Below are 22,535 nucleotides of genomic sequence, written 5' to 3' on the forward strand. Positions count from 1 at the left end.
AACTCTAATTTGGTGCTTTACACAGTGGAGCACAGGTACACTTTTTGAGGTTAGAATTTTTAGGGTGATGCATGTAAGTAGTCATTACTCCTTCTTATCCCGCATAAGGTCCTTCGAAGACTTTGTGAACAAGGAATGAAAACGTCCCAAAGCCTTAGAGGTCGGGGCCTCAGACATCCCAGGCCGCCGTACGGTCAGGGCAGTGCCGTGTCTGGGGAAAAAAGACCATGCCTCAGCACGGACGGAGCTGTCTCTAAACCCACGCTGTTGACAGCCTGCGGAGGATAGGGGTGGACTTCTGCACGCTGGGGAGGGCTGGCTTGCGAGGCGGGAAGGGGGGGCCGGAGACTGGGGGAGGAGATCGGAAGGGGAGAGGTAATCCCCGGGCGTTATGAGCATCCCCTTTTAGAAAGACTGAGTCTCTCCCGAGACAGCTGCTGCGGTCACACCACAAACTTAAAAGCCGCCCTTCCTCTCGGAGCGTGTCTTTCCTGGCCTCCGTCGCCTTACCACAGCTCCAGCTGGTGCCTAGCTCGCCGCCAGGCCCGGCACCGCGCTCGGGAGGCAGCAGCGCCCCCTGCCTCTGGGTCGGGTCTCTACCTCCGCAGCCTCCGCGTTCCGCCAGGGCCGCCGGCGGCTCCGCGGCTCAGCCTGGGCTGCGGCTCAAAGAGCTCGAGCCTGGGTCCAAGGTCGCTGCCGCGCTCGCCCACCGCCTGCACCCCTTCTTCCCTTCCTGGGAGGGCAACGGAAAGAGGGAGAAAGACAGGAGAGTTCACGACAGGTAAGGCTATTTCGGATCACCTGCTACACCAGTGTGAGGGCGCGCTGAAGACCTTGCCGCTCAGCAACTTGGGGAGCCCTGGAAGTTAAGTAGGAATTTGGAGTGGGGTGGGGTGGATTTGGGTCCGAAGTGAAGATGAGGAGCGTCTGGGAGATAAGGAACCGTCCTGGGACGGAGAAAGCGCTCGGGTGAGGACCGGGAGTACGCGCGCAGGGGAGCGGACGGGGCTAGTGCGCTCGGCGCCCGGGACAGCGCGGCGGCGGGAACAGCAATCCCACCTCCGGGCTGCGACAGCCTCTTCAAGGGGAACCTCCTCCTGCCAGAACCGCGCAAAGTTTTCCTCCGGAGACAGGCCCTAGAACTTCTCTTCCTCTCCCTGTCCCTACTTCCCTCCCGGGACATGACGGCGGAGAGCGCGTTTGAACGTGTCCTAGAGCTTCCGCCGGCTGCAGGTTCATTTGGAGACGCGTCGGATGGGACCGTCCGGGAAGAACTTGGCCAAGGCCCACCGTGCCCTCGATCGCTGCTTTTCGGGTTGGGCTGGGGGAGGGGAAGGGGTGGGCGCGGCGGTTGTTTTGTTGTGCCGCTTCGGGGGTTGGGGAAGGATGGGCGACGCCTTTTATCTTGCACTGGAATAGCGACGCTCTGTCTGATGCAAGTGTGCATCCTTCTAGACCCAAAGGGGAAAGTTGGCGTCAGACACCAGCCAGAAAGCTCGCTGCGCAGTGAATGCGATTATTGCTGGAGCGGGGAATCCCTTGGTAGAATCCGTCCTGGCCCACTCAGGATGAGTCCCGATTCGATTCTTGCTGGAATTTTAACCCCGAGTGCCGCCCTCTGGGTGGCCCCTCCCAGCTTCCTCCGGACGCGCTCCGAATTGACGCGCTAATGGGCTGCCCTGGCAGTGCTCGGGCCGCTGTCGGCCCTGACGGCTTCTCCTTCCCTGGTGACTTGTGTTCAGCCTTCTGGGTTGAGTTGCTTTACTTCCGTCCCAGCGCGTGGAGGGGACGTGGGAGGAGATGCCGTCCTTTCTCGGGACAGAGTGGACTCCAGCGGATTGGACGCGAGCCGGTCGTCCTGTAGCCGAAGCTGCAGGCGCCGGGTATTCCGCGCTGCGGAGGTCGGAGTAAAATAGTCAAGCCTTTGGCCATTTGGCCCCAAGTGAAGCCGTAATAAAAGGCAAGTGCCCCAGCTTCGACTCTTCTTTCTCCACCGAACTCCTGCTATCCCCCCTTAGTTTGAGAGTGCTTTTTACAAAAGCAAAATATAAAAGGGGGGAGGACCTAAATTCCCAAATTTAGCTGGAAAGAGAGTTCTCCGCCCGGACGTATGCGCGCGCGCGTGTATTTTGGGGAGTGGGGATGGGCGGGAATTCCCTGTCAGGAAAGGGTTGATGCTGCTGCTCTTGTGTAACCAAGACAACCGCTGGGGCAAGGTCGGTCAGAGACTTCTTGGTTCCGCACGTGGAAAGAAAAATGTGAAGAGTGGGAAGGAAGAGAGCCACTTGTCATCACTCCAGCGATGCCTTCGCTTCTCCAGCTCCTTTTCCGAGGCCAGACGGCCAAGAGGATGAGCCAGAAGAGGTGGGGTTGGAGGAGGCAACTCCAGCCCAGAGTTGCTTTAACCCTCTCCAGCCTTGGAGCGGCTTAGACTCATCCGATTGGCTAATTGTGGCGAGGCAACCATAGCTGACAAGCTGCAAAGTGACCGCACAGGTCAGGGATATGGGAAAGACCGTGTCCCTTGGAAGGGAAAGGCCAGGAAATACAGGAAGGAGATGTGGGATGAGATAAGAATAGGGTCCAGAGGTCTCTGAGAGACAAAAGGGTACTGATTTGGACTACCAGCATTTCAAATGGAATTTGCCAACTTCTGAAATGGAAAATTGGTGGAGAAGGGAAGGGAAATTTATTAAACATCTATTGTATTTCAGGTGCTTTGTACGTTATCACGATTGATATTCTCAACAACACTACATGAAGTATCTTTTTTCTTTTCTTATGATAAAACACACAGAGTTAGGTACGGGTGGTGTCCCATTTTGGTTTTTATGGTTTTACCAAAGAATCATAATTTTAAAAACTCATATGGATAGGGAAGAGGGCAAGGAAGGTACTATCCTCATGTTAAAGATGAGAATACTGAGATTCAAAGGTGTTAATCTGCGTGCCCAAATGTAAACTATTAAGAAGCAAAACTGAGCCTGGAACTGTTTTGTTTGGATGTAAGGACTCGATTTACGGACCTCTGGCACCTTTCCATGAAACTTTCCACTTAAAAGAAGGCCCTTTCTGTGGTCAGTTCTGATGCTGTGTCTTTGTTATCATTTATATGTAAGAACGTCACAAAATTTACTAGAATTCATGGTTGAAGGTGGCGGTGAACCACAAAGTCTGTTGGCCTAGAATCACATATGATCAATACATAATATTAATAATAATTCTTATACAGGTCTCATACTCTGTAGGGTTTATTAATGGCCTTAATAATAATTATAAAGGTAAAAAAAAAGAAACGTACCTTGTCAAATAGCAACCTGTGACTATACTGAGAACATTGCCCAAGATTACTGAACTTTTCTTCCAGTCTATTTACTCCCTTCAGGATGTGAACACCTAAAAACTTACTTCCTATTTCAGTATTACTGGTTCACCTTTGAATGAGTCTGTTCTCCACTCACTTAGTAAGAGTACTGATTTGACTCTTGTTACCTTCTTGCTTACTCTGAGAGGGAAGGTCATGGAGAAAGTTAGAAATACAAAATGTTTTAAATTATCAGCAATCTGCAGTCAACACAAACAGAAACTAAGTGTGAATAAAGGAGAAGTAATGCTGTGGTTTTTCTTTGATCTGCTACCAGATCTGCATATATAGGTTAGTCTGAGTTAATGAATTTGCTCTATATTTTACAGAAAAAAAATGCACACAGAAAAGCTGAATTTTTAACCTCTTTTGTGTGGGGGGAGGTCTGGCAAAGGGGGAGGGGGGAGTGGAATTATTTTTGGTGGCAGGGAGGGTCAGGGATATAATCTATTATAAAGGTAAAGAAAGCACAGCTTCTGCCATTTCCAGTGACAGGCTAGCAGATCAGACTCTAGGTTTGAACATATTTTTTCTTTTCCCAAATTAGGAAGGATATTCTTTGGGGCTGGAATTAAGTTAGGACAGGACGTTTCATAGTGCCCAATTCTTTTTCTTCATAACTTCATTCAGATTCCATTGCATGGGCATTAGTTATCAGAAGGTTTTTCACAAACCTGAGGTGCACTCTGAAGATGTGTTCTGCAATTGGCCAGCGTCTTTGTGGCATGCACTGCATGAGTAGTTACTGGACTAAGTTGCCCATATTTTTATTATGTATTTAAAGTATTATCTTCTGAGTTTCAAGGGGAAAACATTCTGATACCCTATCCATAAAGCCGATTATCTCATATTGGTGTTGGCTTGATGATAATTAGGGATAATTTGTTAGCGTTAGTTTGATGCTTTGATGATATGTGCTCCTTAGAAAGCATCTTTGTAAATTAGTTAATGATTTTCTTTTTTTAAAACAAAAGTAATCATAGCTCTGAGTTGAAAATTTTATGTTATTCTTACTTACCATAAATACCTGGACCTATATATAGTAATAAGCATTTTCTTCTTTATTAGAGAAGTTGTGAGCTTATAGAACAATCAGGCATAAAATATAGGATTCCTATATACCACCTTGTATTGTGAAATGTTTGTTAAAATTGATGACAATTAAAATTTTATAATTGTGCTATTAACTATAGTCCATGTTTTAACTTAGGGTGCACTGTGTAGTGTAGTTCGATATTATTGTTTTTTTTAATGTTTATTCTGATATCCCCTTTTAATCAGATTCAGATATGTATTTCAGTACTGTTAATTGGATTCACAATGTTGTGCTACCAACACCACCATCCATTATGAAAACATTTCTATTGTTCCAAGTAGGAACTCTGTATGTTTTAAACCTTAACTTCTTATTCCCTATTGACATCCCATTCCCTGGTAACCTATATTCTAGATTCTGTCTCGATGAGTATACTTATTTTAATTATTTGAAACCAGTGAGATAGTGATAAGCATTTTAATACTCAATAATAACATAGTCCTTAAAAGGAAAAAAATATATGTGAAATGTGTCAGGAATGTAACTGAAGCCACCGTCAATGATTAGATCACATTTTTGGAAAAAGTAGTTTTATTGGAACACTGATGATAACAAAAATAATCATGATGCTGACACCTTCGAAAAATACTTGTTAATCACATTCCTTCCCACCTTAAAATATGGGTGAAAATTACTCTTTCTCTGAGAAGCCTTGGCCAAAGTCCTTCATTTTTATATCTTTGTCCTGTCTTTCAACCAAATGGTCTTAAGTTTACAATCATTTGTTTTCTTTTTTACTCTTTTCTTGTTATTTTTGATCTCTAACTAGATCATAAGAATTTTGAGGAAAGAATTTGTTTTCTCTAACTTTTTTTTACCTTCAGATTATATAATGCGGAACATATTCTAGATATTTTAGACATACGAAGTTTAATTAATAATTTAAACTGAGCTAAATAATATAACTGCATTAAACAAATATTTTTAAACTTATTTCATAGAGAATTTAGACTGGTAAAATTGATAAGTAGAAATAATGTCTGGCCTTGCCTTAGAAAGAGAATGGAAAATAATATTGTCCATATGCTTAATATTGGCATATATGATCTGCTTAGAAATAGTCCCCTTAAGTTTCTTAAACATCCTCATAGAAATCTTATTTCATATACTACATAGACAACTGGACCCATAATTAACAATGGTATCATCCCATATTATATCTAAATAATCTAGTTTTCTTTAATTGATATACACAAGCAGGGTTATTTTCACTCCCACTATATTATTATTATTTTTTTTACCTTTTTTATCCTTATTGTAATGACAGTCTAAACATATTAATTCTGGCATTGTGGGATTTTGGTATTTGTTACTGTTCTTGATTTTTTGTTTCCAGATAAATATTTACTCTGTACCTCTGAAGTTATAATTTGGGGAAGAGAAAAGTGTTTTCTAAGGTGAAAATGGATTCTGTTCGTATATAGAGGAACACTCTCAGGTTTCAAATATCTTACTTCAAATTTAGGTGTTTGGGACTCTTCAAATTCTTAGTTCACTTGTGATACTAAATATTGGGTCAGCAGAAGTTCATAGTACTTTGAGTATTCTTATGGATAGGGGGTGTATAATTTTGTAGACTTTTAATTTTTATAGGAATTGTTTTTCATTACAGATACAGAGCATACTTACTGAAAAACTAGAAAATACAGGTAAACATAAAGAAGAGAAGTCTTAGTAAATTTTAACTATAATTCTACACACAAAGCCATGTTTGGTTTAGATATGACAGTTATTCTAAAGATAAAATTGATGTATTTATATTTGACATCTAGTGCCCTTATATTGATTTTTAATACTATTCTATTAATACAATAAAAGGAATCAAGGGCACTTGGAGAAATGACTAATTCTAGGACTGGGGAAGCAAATATATTTTTAAAAAGATGAGGCTGGAGCATCTAGTAGGGCAAGAAAGTAAGGAAGTGCTCAAATAAAACACATGCACACACACACATTTAGTGGAGAATATCAAAAGGACACAGTAGTCAGCAGAAAGAGCTCCCAATGGCCAAATCTGGAACAATTTGAGCAACAAAATAAAGTAGTATTGGATTATAACCCAAAGTATAACATCAATATCCATGAATCCAAACTGATACAAATAAACCGTTTACTAAATTGATAAGTAGGGAAGAAGAGACAAATCCCCAGTGCAGAAAAATTCTAAATAATTTATATAGATATTCACTTTCAAGGAAAGGGAGCATATACTCCCCACTTCTTAAGTGTAGACATGTATAGTGACTTCTTTCCAAATACTACAGAAAGGTATGGGGTGTGTTTTGGGAAGGGAGAAGGAGAGTAAGTCTACAGTACAGAAAACTGACAAACACTACCTCAGCCAGTTGATCAAGGTTTACATCAACAGTGATATGTCATGTTGATAGTAGGTACCTTTGAAATGATATTAGGAAAATAGCACTTTACCTTGATGATCTTTCTCCCCAAAACCTGCAACCCCAGTCTAACAGAGTAAATCATTAGTTAAATACCAGTTGAGAAACATTCTACAAAATACCTGACCATATTCCTGAAAATGGTCAAGGTCATCAACGAGGAAAGTGTGAGAAACTTACAGCTAAGAGTTGTTGCTTTGGGATACATGATAACAAAATGTAATGTGGTATCCTGGATGGAATTCTGGAACAGAAAAAAAAAAATCAATAAAAAGGTAGGAAAACAAACAAACAAAAAATCTCAAGTAAGACAAAAGTAGGAATTCAGCCCTGCTCTGATCAAGAAGGCAGGATAAGAAATTTCAGGGCTCTATCTCCCCATAGAAACTTTGAACAGCCAGCAAGAACTGTCAGAAACATATTTTTTAAAGCTCCAGAAAACAAAGGATTGCAGAAACAGGGTGAGCGCAAAATCAAGAAAAAGGCAACTTAGAAGTGGTAGGATCTCCTGGCCCCTGGCTGGCCCTTTCCCCATCTCATCACTGAATTGGCTTAGAGTTAGCCTGCACCCCCAATGCAAGTCCTTGGTCCCAGTTTCAGAGGGAGTAGAGTAACTCTCATGCACATACTGGGAGCATGTAAGTCTGGTCTAATCTGTCTGGTGGTGGCTGAGGGACTGAACCAGGACACTTGTCACAGGCTCACCTTCCCAGAACTTGCCCTGTGTGTAGAAAGCAGCTCACAGTGTTGTTCTACAGAATGCTGTATGAGAGCAATTAAGTTGTGGCTTTCTGGGGGCAGGGATTGCTGAAGGACATACAATGCAGTGCAAAGACCATGAGGGGACTTTTCCTAGGGAAGAGGGGACATTTGTATCTGAGGGATTTCCTAGGATCACATGCACATACCCAAGACATGGTATATGTACAGAGGGATAAGTTTTGACATTGAGCTATTCTCTAAATTTATTGTATGGATAAGCTCTGAAGGAGAGCATGCTAATCTGAAAACACTGGAAAAGGTGCTTTCTTATTCTCCTCCCTCCCTCCCTCCTTCCCTCTCTTTCTCCCTTCTTCCCTCTTTGTAAATTCCTAAAATTCAAGGAAATCTCCGTCAAAGCTCTGTCATAGCTCTTTCTTGATGTAAGTTTAAGGAACTGAAGCCTCAGAACCTAAATTCCAGCAATAACATATTAAAATATCAGGCTTTCCAGGACACAACAAAAGATTACAAAACATGAAAATAAACAGGAAGCAATGGCCCAGGCAAAGGAGAAGATTAAAAGAATTATAAAACACCAATGAGGAGGATCAGATCTAGAACATGTCCAAAAAGACTTTAGAAATATAGCCCTAAATATGCTCAGAGAGTTAAAGGAAAACATGGATATTTTTATAAAAGGAAATCAGGAAAACAGTAGATGAACAAAAAGAGAATATTGAAAGAGAGATGAAAATAATGAAAAAGAACCAAACTGAGTTGAAGACCAAAGTAACAGAAATTTAAAATCCCCTGAAGGTATTTGTTTGCCAAAGGGCTGTCTATACAAAGTACCAGAAATGTCTTGGCTTTTATAAAGGGAGTTCATTTGGTTTAAAAGCTTACAGTTCCAAGAATGTGAAAACTCCAAATCAAGGCACCATAAGAGGTGCCTTAATTTGGCTTTTTCACCAAAGTCATCTGCCCTGTGTTGATGCAAGATGGCAGGCAATCTCTGCCTAGACTCTCTCTCCCCATCCAGGCTTCCTTTTTGTGGTTCAGCTACTCCACTTTCTTCCCAATTTCAGCTATAAGCTGACATAGGGTTTGTCTATAGGGTTTGTTTCTTAGGGCTACCCAGATCAATTTTGACTATTCTGCTCTCTTCCCAAGTTCACCTGTAAGCTGTCAGGCATATAGCAGGGCTGGTCTTCCTTTGAGCTACTCTGTGGGCCCAGCCTTTTGTGGGCTTCATGCCTAAGCAGTCCTCTCTCTCTCACATTGCTGGCTGTCTTTATCCTCTCTCTGTTTGTCTGAGTGTCCATTTATGCCAGATCCAACAAGAGGGCTGAGAATTCCACCTGAGACATGCCTCACAGACATAGTCCAATAAAAAGCCCCACATTATTCTTAACTGGCAATCTAATCAAATATACCTCAACTGAATTTAATGCAATTAAAAGGTATTATACCCAGAGGAATAGATTATTTGACAAACATAGTCTTTCTATCTTTGGGACTCATAAAATAATCTCAAACTGCCACAGGATTCAACAGTTGATTGCAGCTGGCAGAAGAAAGAATCAGTGAACTTGGAGGTAAGACAGTTGAAATTACCCAGTTTAAGGAGAAGAAAGCATGAAGAAAAATAAACTGAGGCTGAAGAACCTGTGGGGCACCATCAAACATCGCAATATACACATTGTGAGAATTGAGAGTCCCAGAAGGAAAAGGAGAAAGGGACAGAGAGGACAGTCAAAGAAATAAAGGCTGAAATCTTCCCTAATTTAATGGAAGATACACATCCAAGATATACAACTCCAAACAGGATAAACCCAAATAAACCTACACTATGACGTATCATAATCAAACTATTGAACGTCAAAGATAAAGAGAGAATTCCGAAAGCCTCAAGAGAGAAGCAACATGTCAAGTGCAAAGGAGCCTCAATAAGATTAAATGCTGATTTCTTATCAGAAACCATGGAGGCAAGAAGGCACTATGATGACATATTTTAAGTGCTGAAAGCAAACAAACATGCCAACCTATATAAAAGATGAAACATTGTCTGGAAGGTTAATGTCATTCAAGTGAAAGTTAACTTTTTCCCCCTAATTCCAGGTATCATTTTTCTGTCATTTATTTCTGTTTATACCAAGTATCACAGATCCTATCAGAATAAACATGTATTGTGAACTATCTGTTCTCATCAAAATTATTTATTTTTTCAAAATAAAATGGAATATTTGAATTACCTAAAATTTCCAGAGCACTTTTATAATAGACTGTCATGAAAAGGAAACTAAGTTAGTGGTACTCTCTGAGCCCTAAATATTCAAATAGAAATTTTTATTTACTTCCATATTTGCATTTTGTTGATATTGACAAGATCTCCCATTGATGCCTGGTAGCTTCAGATATCTAGGTGATCATGCTTCCAAAATTCTTACCAAAATGACCAGATGACTACTTAGGACTTTTTCCCTCTCTTTTTTTTTTTTTTTTGTTTGTTTTATTTATTTTTATTCTCTCCCCTCCCCCCTCCCCCCAATTGTCTGCTCTCTGTGTCCATTCGCTCTTGTGAGCAATGGCACCGGGAATCTATGTTTCTTTTTGTGCTGGAAATCTGTGTCTCATTTTGTTGCATCAGCTCTCCGTGTGGACAGTTGCACTTTTTTCGTGTGGGGTGGCTTTCCTTGAGGGGCACATTCCTTGCGCGTGGGGCCCCACATGCAGGGGATAGCTCTGCGTGGCAGGGCACTCCTTGCACGCATCAGCACTGTACGTGGGCCAGCTCACCACACAGGCCAGGAGGCTCTGAGTTCGAACCCTGGACCTCCTACATGGTAGGTGGATGCTGTATCAGTTGAGACAAATCTGCTTCCCTTCTTCTCCCTCTCTTTCAATCTCAAGGACATCTATTACATTAGTAAGTTAAAAATTATCTCAATCAACTATTATATGTATGATACACATATCATTACTATTTTGAAAATTAAAAGCAGGCCTTTGTCTCCCAAAATATCTCTTAGAAGCTAGACTAAACACATGTTCCAGCCAGTGTGGGGTGCACAGGAGATGTGGATTGTCGTTTCCTTTTCTACTAGTTAGATTATATATAAGATGACTCTCTAGTAACCTCTAAAATGTCAATGCTCTGTCTCTTTGTCTCTCTCTTTTTATACCTGTGGTAGTTTGGTATTGTTCATGAGTTCCAAAAATAGATATTGGACTGTGTTTGTAAACTGGTTTGTTCCTCTGGGGATATTAGCATGTATGCGATTCAGAGGTTTCATGTTTACTTTATTAAATCATGATTAGGGCTTGTATTTGACTGCTCATTAGGGTGTGCTTGTTTGAGTAAACAGACTCTCACACATAAGTAGATACACAGAGAAGCAGATATGCAGGAAGAGAGAGTGCTGCATTGACAGGCCCCCAGAAGAGAGATGAGCCTGATAGTCTACAGCTGACTATGTGAAGAGACCAGAGCAGCTGAGCTGGGAAAGAAATGAGCCCGGGGAGAGACAAGCCTTATGCCTGCCTACAGCTGAGATTGGAAGAAGGTGGGACCACAGAGTCTTAAGAGAGACTTAAGACTCTTGCAGACATTGCCCGCCATCTTGTTTCAACAACATGGCAACAGATGTTGGGTGAAAAAGTACCCTTTATGTTACCTTGAGTTAGACTCTTTAGGACCTGGTAACTGTAAGCTTCTACCTCAAATACCCTTTATAAAAGTCAGCAGATTTCTGGTACTTTGCATCAGCACCCCTTTGGCTGACTAATACAATACCCCTCACACATTCCACACATTATTCTTTCTCTTCCCTATATTCAAAATGGTTTTATTAAAAAGTGTTTTACTGTCTTTTTGTGAACTCTCCTTACAAAAGGTCTGTCATATTACCTTTCATATATAAGCTTTTAAACTTGTGAATGTCTTACTCTTGGCTGTTACCTTATATTTATAAATATTTAATAATTACCTGGCTCTAGGCTTTACAGTTAACTGGAGTTTCTGCTGAGTTTGTGTTCTACCATAGAATTGCTACAAAGTTCAGGCATACAAATTTTTTCTTGTTTTTAGTTATTATGAGTCATAGCATAAGCAATACATTTTAAGAACTTGTTCAGAAAAAGTCATGGAAACTGCTCTAGAATTTGTGATTAAAGGGCCTTTTTTGGTGATACCTCACTGAATTTCGTGAAACAGTGAAAATATCTGAAAAAAAGACTCAGATCAGTATGACTAATATGCTTGGGGCTCTCACTGGATCTTAGATTCAGGGTTTCCTTGTTACACAAAAGAAAATGAAAAAATGAAAGAAGGAAAAAAGATCCTGCCGTCAATAATTTAGCTCATTCAAAAGAGAAATGAAATGATATAACGTCCAGACTAAAAACTTTAAAAATGGATATCAAGTATGCATAATATAGTTAATGTACAATTCACGTTTTTTGCAGACTATAATGCTATTTCTGGTCAATATAATTTTCACATAACATATGGCTTGTGAACATTTAATAGATTAACTAGAGAGCTATTTTAAAAATTTCTTTGTAAATGAAAATAATCATCTAGATCCTACTGTTAGGTTTGATTTTCTATATTAGAGAACACATTCTATATATTGGTGTGATTGTTTACTTATTTATCTTATTCTTGATATATTTTCAGATTCAAAATTTACTCTTTTGTCCACATTAACTTTTTTCTTTTTTTTTTATTGGAGAAGTTGTAGTTTTGCAGAAATATTATGCAGAAGTACTGAGTTCCCATTACCCTGCCCTCCCCCCACACAGATTTCCCCATTATTAACATTTTGCATTAGTGTGGTAACTTTGATACAATTGAAAAAACATTATTGTTATAATTATACTATTAACTATAGTCCATAGTTGTTTACTTTACGGTTCACTATGTGTTGTATCATCATATATATATTTTTAAATTATTCTGGTAACATATATGTGGCCTAAAATTTCCCATTTTAACCACTTTCAACTATACAATTCAGTGAAGTTAATTATATTCATGATGTTGTGCTACCATCACCACCATCCATTACCAGCAATTTTACATCATCCCAAACATAAAACTCTTTACCAGTTAAGCATTAACTCCCCATCCCTTTCCTAGCAATTAGTATGTCATGTGATTCTCCCTGAGCAGGTTGGTAAAATAGAAGACTGTTCTGTATGCAAAAGTATTTGCATGATGAAATAATATGAGGTATTTGTACTGTTAAAATAAGAAGTTAATAATAATTAGGCGATGGTTGTATCAACTTTTGAAGTGTCTTTTAGCACCTGTAAAGTAGGTGTTCAGAAGCATTTACACTAGATAAACGATGAGAGACTAACATTTCCCTTTCTCTGGCTTGATTCACAGTTTGCAGAGCCGTAGGGATTGTTGTCTTAGACTTCAATCATGATGAAGTCTGGCAGAAAGCATTCATTGTTCAGGTTTTAAAAAGGGCAAGTTTTTGGCAGGAGTAACTTGCATAGAAAAGGAATGCTATGCTTACACATATGCACTCAATAAACTTTCAGAGAGCTTGGAGTAAGATATTACAGGATTCCTCATCCCAGCCTGACCCAGTCTGTGGACTCTGATTATTTACAACCCTTCTTTTGTTGTGTCACCATCTCATATTCATGTTCCAGGCAATGTACCTTTGATTTATATTTCAAAGGTTATTCATGTACAGTGAACAGTCATTTCATGTCTGTGTACCTTCACTCAAGATGTATTAAAAATAGCAATGGTAATCAGATCTGCTTTTCCCTGATTTTTGATAGTCAAAAACCATTATCTCCATGACAACCAATATCATCCTTTTGTGCATTTGTAACCCTTGGTTATTTCTAATAATTGGAAATGAGGATTTTGAATTTCCCAGTTTCCCTCTTGTTCTTTATTGATTCTGTACAAACAGTGTTGAAAACTTGTGTCATGTACTTACACGCATTAGGAAGAGCAAAACAAAATGTCTTGTAGATTCCCCAAATCATGGACCTACATTCACTTTACACTTCTGTTATAAGGCTTTTACTCTACCAATTTCTCCCTTCACTTGGAATAATTTTATGTCTTCCTTTTATTGCCACCGCTCCTTTTGGCCCCCAATCTCAGCCCTTTCCCCACCATGCCATTCCCGATGATTCCCACATTTGTCCACTAAATTTTGCCTGGAGAAGCCCTTTTCTCTCAAAGTCTGCCCAACAGTCCCTAATTATTATAACTTTCCAGTCCCCAATCATTATTACCTTCTCTTCTTCCTTTACCACAAAATTAAGTTTGTCAAAAATGAGGACTAGTTCGTTGATACCTCTACATCTTTCTCCATATTCTCATATTATATCAACAAATCTTTTACATAAGAGGTACACATTCTCTTTTACTTGAATTGAAATAAATTCATTCAGAATCCATCACCTCTGTTTTTGCCTCTTGTGGCCTTCTTTATATTTGTAATTCCTTTACCACAAATTTTATTTCACACATATATGATCCATACAGTCACATTACTCTTGATGGCCTCCTGTCTCAAATTCTCAGGTCATATTTTCTTTAATTAAAGGAGTATTTATTGGATGTCTGCTCTGGCTGGACATTGTGAGAGTCACTGATGAAACAGAGATGAAAGTCATGACTGCTGCCTTGAGGTAGATAATTATAAAATAATTCATTATCATCATGGGTCAAATCCAAATCTCTTTATTATATTAAAATCCAAATAAATGAAAGGGCCTATGCTTCCTCTTGGTCATTCTTCTTCCCTAAATTCTGCTTTTATCTATGAGGAGATTATGCCCAGAGTATTTTCTCTAAGCCTTACTTCCCTTTTGGATCTTGTGATTTCATCACACCACTATAAGCCCTAGCTCATAACCTGGTGATTGGTCCTGATTGCTCAATATTTTAGTTGTAAAGGAGGCCACTCACTTTGGTAGCTGCAAGTTTCAGAACCTTCGATTAGTGTGTCTTTGAACTGAGGCTTTGAAGTGTGGGTGGCAAGGTGGTGCCATTGGCCTATGAAAGGCACATGGCCTGGATTCAGATCCCAGCTCTGTCAGCTCTTAGCGTGTGACTCAGACAAGTTATTCAACTGTTCTCCATCTAAGTTTCTCACTTGTAAATTGGGGATTTATGATAGTATTAGCTTGATAGGGTATTCTGAGGAATAACTGGGTTGGTATAGGAAAATCACATATTCTATGGCACATGGCAAGAGCTGTATGAGTGTTATCTTTCCTTTGTTCTTCCACAGACTTTGCCTGTTGCGTATAGGTCAGAGCCCCACTCCACCTACACACTTTTCTACTGCCTTGTTGTTCTTTATCTGCTGAGTTCCATTCATCTCATTCAAAGAACAGTACTTGGGTGACCTCCTTTGGATATATTCCTGGATAAAAGAATACCATTTTCAGATTGACTGTTATCACCTCCTTACTTTGCAGAGAAGTTGTTTAAAGAGAAATAATATTGAGGCACTTTGCAACAGATCACGTTAAAGTGATGTAAGAAAAAGCCAGGTCAGAGGGGCCCCTCAGTATGAGTTGTCACAGAAGCAGCAGCTAGTTATAGATACTAAAGAGCAATAATAAATTGCCAAGGTACCCCAATCTAAATTGCCAGCCTTATTTCTCAGCATCGTAGGGTGCTCTTCCTAGTCATTTACTATTGGAGATAAATGTAAGTTCCTTGTTGCAGCACTCCATCCCCAAATAAGCAATATGGATTTGTTCAACAGCCCCCACACCCCTTTTTCACCCAATGTGTAGAGATTTAGTTAGCCCTCCAACTTGGGTCTGCTGTCATACTGGTCCCCTCACCCATGGCTTGCTTTCCCTGTATGATCACTGTTTTATCCTTGTGTCTTTCCTAGCCAGGTATTGCTCTTTGGACTGCTCATTAAATGCTCTCATTATTCTGCAGTTTCAGAATATTCTATTTTAGTTTCCTTCAGAAGGTAGTGAAGGGAAACACAGTGACCTGATTCACTGACCACTCACTCCAGGTTCTGGAAGTTGATGCAGCACCTTTCTCCTTTATTACAGTCTCATGCCCAGGGACTAGATCTTTTCTAGAGAGTACGCCACTGCTGAATTGGTCCTCCCAGAGTTGTTGAGCCACTAGGAAAGCCCCAGATCCTTACTCCCTAAACTTTTGGTTGTCAGGGAATTTTGCAGGAACCTGGAATGTAGCACTTATGGAATCGAGGCCCCTCGATTAAGGGAAGCTGAGCCCTCATCTCTATAGCAGGACATTTAGGAAGACCCCAGGAATAAATGGATAAATGTGAGGAATCTAGTATGAAAAGAGAATCTTTGTCCCAGGCTGCCTCCTCTGCTTGACAGTTCTCTGTATTTAACTAAATAAAACCTGCAAGTATGATAATCAATGATATTTTCCAGAAATTGAACTTAAAGGTCACTTTAGCTTCTGAGCAAGTGGAAGTGAAACTGAATAATGTTCTGGTTATTTTATGGGAAAATACTTTTTTAATGACTTTCTCAGTTATCATTTGATTATTCTTTTCTGGTGATTATTAGTGTTGCTAGTACATGTTCATCAATATAGCCTGTATTTATAATAATTTTCTAAAACTCTATCTCACAGAAAATTAAATCTTTTAGAGATATGATAAATAACATTTACTTGGAATGTTGTCTAAGTGCTTTCTAAATAATCATAAAGCCTATCAATATATTCATCTTAGGAATATTCAATATTTTCCTAAGTTACAAATAGATTAATGTCACATTTGTTTAATCCTGCCATGTACACAGGGAAAAGTGAGTTTTCTTTATATATATGTGAAAATACTAGCCTCACATTCATACACACACATACATACAGACATACCTAAACACATGGGGACATTCAGCAGGTAACATTTTTATTCCATGAGCTTTTAAGGATAATTTTCTTAGAGTAAATCAAGAAAAGGAAATAATTTTAAAAACTAAAACCAAAGGCAGTTCAGTTTAAGTTTCAGTGTAGTTTTATTTTGTATTGTTTTGTTTTATTTTATAAATTCAGTCTTATGTCTTTTGGGCTTAGCATTATTTTAGTGAATAACTTTGTAAATTTGCTGCTTTTCCTTTTGATAACATTTTAAATAATCAAGCCAAGTTTTATTACATCTAAATTAGTGGTGGGAAATGGGATGGTTCCTTTTCAACTGCTTAAATGTAGAGCGTGATTTTTCAGACTAGCCAGGTTAATTGTGGGTTTTCTGGGTAGGACCAAGGTCACTGAAAGAGAGTGATTTGGCTAGAGGTAACAATTCTTGGTCCAGGCTCAGGACACAGATTGAAGGCAGGTAGGGAAGGTGGGATAATCCTGTAGCTATCCTGTGGGTCACTGTGATTTCTGAGTTTGCCTCTGACTGCTTATTCTCTAGCTTTACCACTGGTTCTTCTTTCTCCTTCTTCCACTAAATATACAGTGCCCACAGTTCTGTTCTTTTATCTTTACCAACTTTCCTCACTGATCGATTCAGTTTTCTAATTTTAGTTATTGTCATAATGAGAATTAAGCATAAATTATTAACCCTGAACTCTCTCCTGGTCTGGATCATTCTGTCACACGCTTTTTCAGGCAGGCCCCGGTCTGGGGTAATCGATCATCTCCTAACAAACTGTGTAAGTTTTTATTATGATCTCATCTGTGCTTTCTTCTCTTGTGTTTCTCTTGCAATTTCAGGTACAGATATATTGTAGTGGAAAGAGAGTGCACTTGAAGTCATAACCCCAATTCTTTTATTTAGTATTTGGGAAAGTTTGCAAAGTTATTTAGCTATCAGCTTTGGTACACTCACTTACTGAAATGGTGTTAATAACAATTTTTCATGCAAAACACTTCTGAGCATTAAATAAGAAAAAAACATATTGAATAGGGCTCCAACCTTTTCTCTTTTTCTCTGATATTCTGTCTGTTTTTCGAAGGCCAATTCAAATCTTTTACCCTCTCCTTCTGGGTATCACTCCACAATGCATACATACTAAACTTATTTTTCCTTTCACGCTTTACAATAAATCATCTTAATTTAAATTTATTTTATATGGATACATCTTATTTCCCTAACAAAACTATAAATTCCTTAGGGTAAGCCTATGTCCACATTTTTAATTCATTGTCCTTGACACCTTTTGTTGCAATCAATATTTGTTGATTTGCATTTGCTAATGACAAATAAAATCGAAGGAGAGTTGTGAAAGCTAAAAATAAGACTCTGGGTCATAGCATCAACAAAATATTACTTTTGTTTTTAATAAATAATGAGATATTTGAGCTTTTCTTTTTCAGTTTTGGTTAGAAAACATCAGGAAGTTTTTGATTGATTATCCTCTCTCAATCAGATATATGTAATAAGTCTTTTAGGTGGCAGAAGTTATTTAATGAAAAAATACGTATTAGGTGCCAGAATGAGCTTTTATAACCTTCTATACCATTAAGCTCATAAGAAATGAAAATGTTTTAAGTATTCTATTTTGCTTCTTTACTATCAGCTCATTTGGGCCTTAGAGTCCAAAGAGTATTTAGAGCAAAAAATACTATGTGAAAGTAGCAGACATGTTAGTATTTAAAAAAGTGTTCCTGAAGTATAATTTTATATTTTAAATTCATTGAATTTCTGCGTATCCAAGGCAGAATTTTGGAACTTCTCCAATTTGGTGTATTTTGTTAAAATTTGTTTAATAGAACTAGTACCTGAGGGTTTTTGGTGTTTAGTTTCTTTGTTTTGCTTTCCAGCCTTGGAAATAATCGCGCATAAGTGTAATAAATCATCCTTCTCAGGATATATGTTTGGAAATACCCCTAATTAAAAGAATACTTTTTGTCTAGTTTGTCTCAGGGTATCATAATATTTCAGAATAAAAAACCGCCTGAGAGAATGTCTAAGCCGATTTCATAATTTCATCAGAGAATGAGCTAATGTGAATTCCCTTTCCACTTGTTCCCTCCCTCTCCCTCCCTCTCTTCCTCTCTCCCTTCCTTCCTTCCTTAAACATGAAAGAAGACCTCCTATATACCAAGATCAGCCTTGAGTGTTTAGAGTGGAATGGCCTCAGGCTTAACTACCTCATTATGCACATCTACAAGACACTAGGGGTGGCATGCTGAGAGACACACAACTGAGTTAATCACAGAGCTGAGATGAGAACTGAAGTCTTTTCACTCCTAGAATGATAAACATCCTGCTTCTTAAATGAGGACCACCACTGACAGAAAAGAAATCTCATGTATTCTATCATAATCGCTGACACTTTGACCAAGGCAAAGTAACTACCACTAGTAACCCAGTGCTGATCATTCCTAGCAGGAAAAAAAAAAAAAAATTTTCCTGCCTGATACTCTATTCTGCTGTGATCTTCACCAAAATCTAGAGTTGTCCTTGATATGATGTCCACCTAGAAACTTTTCCTTATTAAAAGAGTACACTTATCAACATGTACCTTTTATTAACACTATAGGATTTTACATATATATACACACACATATACACAAATATTCATATAGATGTCTATATGTAACATGTTAATTCTATAATATATATGCGTATATACTCTATATTATATTATGTAATATACTCTTTATTACATATACCATGCACTCTATACTGTATTTTACATGCTATGTGTATACTATGTAATATATACTTAATATATATGATATATATTAAGGTTTAAATTATATTATTTTAGAATTAACATGATATAATTTACATGATAGACATAGGATAGTAATTTAAAAATCCAATAGGAAGGCATTAAAGCACTGGGGCGAAAGAGAAAAATCTTATTGCCTAGGTAAAGTAGTTTTTATAATGATAGTAAATAACATGAAAGCGCATGCTGACTCAAACTCCTCTCTCCCAGTTGTCACACTTATCTCTTGAAAATGTCTTTTTCTGAGTGTGAGTGAATTTTAATATAAGCTCTGTGAGGGCAGGAGCATGTCTGTCTTGATCATCACTTTATCACTCAAGGCAGATAAGTACCTGGAAGGTGTTCAGAGAGAATGAACAGTTCTGGTAGAGGAAGAATGCCCAAGAAGTTTTCTTTTTGACCCTCTCACAGGCTTAAGATGTTTAGGAAGATTCTTCCAGACAACCTGGAAAGTTAAAGTCTTTGATTTGCTTTCCTTGTCTTATTTAAGTTTACCCTCTGATGTACTTTGCTGTTACCATCAGTTTTAGCGTAACTTCATCATCCAGGAAACCTAAGCCAGAGTTAGTTTTGCTTTGAAGGTGACCTGCTCCTGTGCATATTTTTTAACTTGTTTGCAAAGAGTTGCTTTTGGTAGTCACCCAACTATTTTTATGAAAAAAGAGATCATACTTGAGCATTGATAAATGTTCTTCAGTAATATTCACTGCTCATTATTCCTTGAATAACTTGTTCAGATTAGCCTGTAGATGAAGGATGACTGCCTGAAAATGTCAGACTGCCTGCCCCCCTAAGAATGCCCCCCCCCACCCCACAAAAGAAGCTAAGTAATGGATAGATTATGTGGGCAGAGATGAGCCCTTTACCAAATATTTGTTTTATTTTGTAAGGACCCAAGGTTGATTAATTTACTTCTGCCTTAAACTGTGGTGAGAAAAGTATAAAATGCTGTCAAACCATTCAACTATCAGGGACTTTAGTCCAAAGTAAATGTCCTCATCAAAAATATTCATGTTAACAATATCGAGTGCAGCTACTGGCATCTGGTTTATAGGTTTTTGTCTGTGGGAGGTATAGAACCTATCTAAAGTATTGCAACTTTCCATTTACTATCTGGGTGTGAACAAAGAAGAGATAACAGTTTTACACAATATCATGCTTTCTTGATGTGGTCACCTCTAATAATAGAAACCAAAAGAAACATTTCCCATTTTATTCATCAGATTTCTACCAGGAAGCAGATGTGCTCTCTTATTTTTCTTTTGAATCATGTATTTATTTATTGCATTACATCTTTCAGTTGTGGATATTTTCCTGCAGAGGGAAATTCCATCCTTCCTGGAATAATGAATCCCTAGTTTTATAGGTTTTTAAAATGGTGTATTGATAGGAAAATACACTCTCCCTTGTTATTTATATTGTTTCTGTGATTGTATCTCTATACAGGTAGTGCTTAAATGCTTATAATGCTTCCTAAGGTTATTTTTGTGGTAACATAAAAATAAATCAAGGAGATTTTAGGAAAAAACCTCCACATGTATACTAAGATATAAACAAATGAATCTCCACCAATAATATCAGTCTCACAGAAAATTATAGTATCATCTAAAGGAGAAAATCTATAATAATTTTTTTTCTTTTACTCAACCTCCTATTATATCTCTCATTTATTTTCATACCTGCTGATGTGATTTATGTGTGCATCAGAACATCTCCACCTTTGGCCCTCCTCAGTATTTGCAGAGGCTCTTAGCATCACTTGTCCCCATATCCAGCCTAGAACACCAGAGCAAACATTTCAAACAAAACTTTCAGGCTATTATATCTCATCTCCTGACCCTTTGATGTAATCGATGTACTTTACTATATTTTGATGCATATTCTGGTTTTGGCTTTATGGTATCCAGGTGGGTTCCTGTTCACCTTTGTTTCATAAAATACCTATCTGTTCACTATCCACCCTACTAATAAATATTTCTGTGGGGTCCATTCATTTGTGCTGGTTTCTGGGCATTGTTTTGGCCAAATTTCAGCCAAATTTGGTAATTTACCTTCCTGCTAACAATGGCTGTACCATCCAGACAATGGTTTTGATCAATTTTATAGTTCTGGCTGGTACCATTCAGGTGGAAAACCTCCAACTCATTTCCTTATCCATCTTCTTTTTTTAAGGTACCAGGGATTGAACCCAGGACCTCACATATGCGAAGCACAAACTCAACCACTAAGCCCCACCCATTCTACCCTTACGCATCTTTTTATTCCTCCAGCCCTTTGAACACAAAATGTCCAAAACGAAACAGAAAAGGTGTTTTATTTTGATTTTTTTTGCTTACATTCTTAACTCTGCTTTTGTTTCTATTATCATCATTCAACTTGTAATTTGCATTTTACACATCACTCTGCCACATCTCTGCCACAATATAGAAGACACCCTTTTGCCTAGTCATCCTGGCTCTGTCATTCAGCTTACATCTCTGTGCCTTACTTTCAAAATGTATAGAATGGGTTCATAGAAGTAGTTAATGAATAGGTTCTTGTCCTTAGTAACTCGTGAATAAATGTTAGCTATTATTATGGTCACTTTGCTTTGCTTTTTGTTTCCAGTTAGTTCAGCAAGTTTTCTTAAAACTTCCCTCCTTTCCATTCTTACTGCCAACACCATGATTCAAACCTTCATGATCTTTTGCCTGAACTATTTTAATAGCCTCCTAACTCATATTCCTGTTTTCATTTAATCATAAGCCCTAACCCACTTAGGATGTTACATTCCAGAGCCTTTATCTTGCTTAGGAATAATGCATTTGGCAAGGCCAAGATTTTAGAAAAATTATAATTTGAGAAAAAAAGTAAATGACATTAAATATTACTTATGTGTATAGATGTGAGAATTGTGTTTATATGAAATTTCATACCAAAAGTGAAATCAACCCCAGTGTAAGCAAATTAGAAACTCATGTACATTAAACTTATTCATGTTAGCCATCTTCTTGGCACCTATCTCTGTTGATTAGGATATTGCTGAAACACATAATATTCTCAGATATATATTTATATTAATTTTATGTTAGAGAGATCTAACTATTATTTTTTCATTCTCCCTTGTTGTATTTTTTAACATCTTCACAAAATGTTGCTGTAAGAACCTGGTCTTTGCAAAAAGTTAACAGGATGTTTAAGATGAATATATTTTAAATCCATCATCTTCTCTGAATAAATTGAGACACCAATACACCACATTCTTGCTCCTGTGGTATGCATACATGTGGAAAGGGCCCAAAAGCATACTGAAATA

At 38.4% G+C, this 22,535-nt stretch overlaps 1 protein-coding gene across 1 annotated transcript in view; it reads left to right on the forward strand.

The window, feature by feature from the left end:
* The first annotated feature begins 407 nt into the window (after nucleotides 1–407).
* SEMA3D (semaphorin 3D) overlaps nucleotides 408–22,535 on the forward strand; it is a 205,694-nt gene continuing 183,566 nt past the window's right edge. The window contains exon 1 of the mRNA XM_058297091.2: nucleotides 408–781. The gene's annotated coding sequence lies outside the window, so the exon portion shown is untranslated. The remainder of the gene's footprint in view (nucleotides 782–22,535) is intronic.

This window comes from Dasypus novemcinctus, chromosome 5 (assembly GCF_030445035.2).
Source record: "Dasypus novemcinctus isolate mDasNov1 chromosome 5, mDasNov1.1.hap2, whole genome shotgun sequence".
In the NCBI taxonomy this organism is placed as follows: domain Eukaryota; kingdom Metazoa; phylum Chordata; class Mammalia; order Cingulata; family Dasypodidae; genus Dasypus; species Dasypus novemcinctus.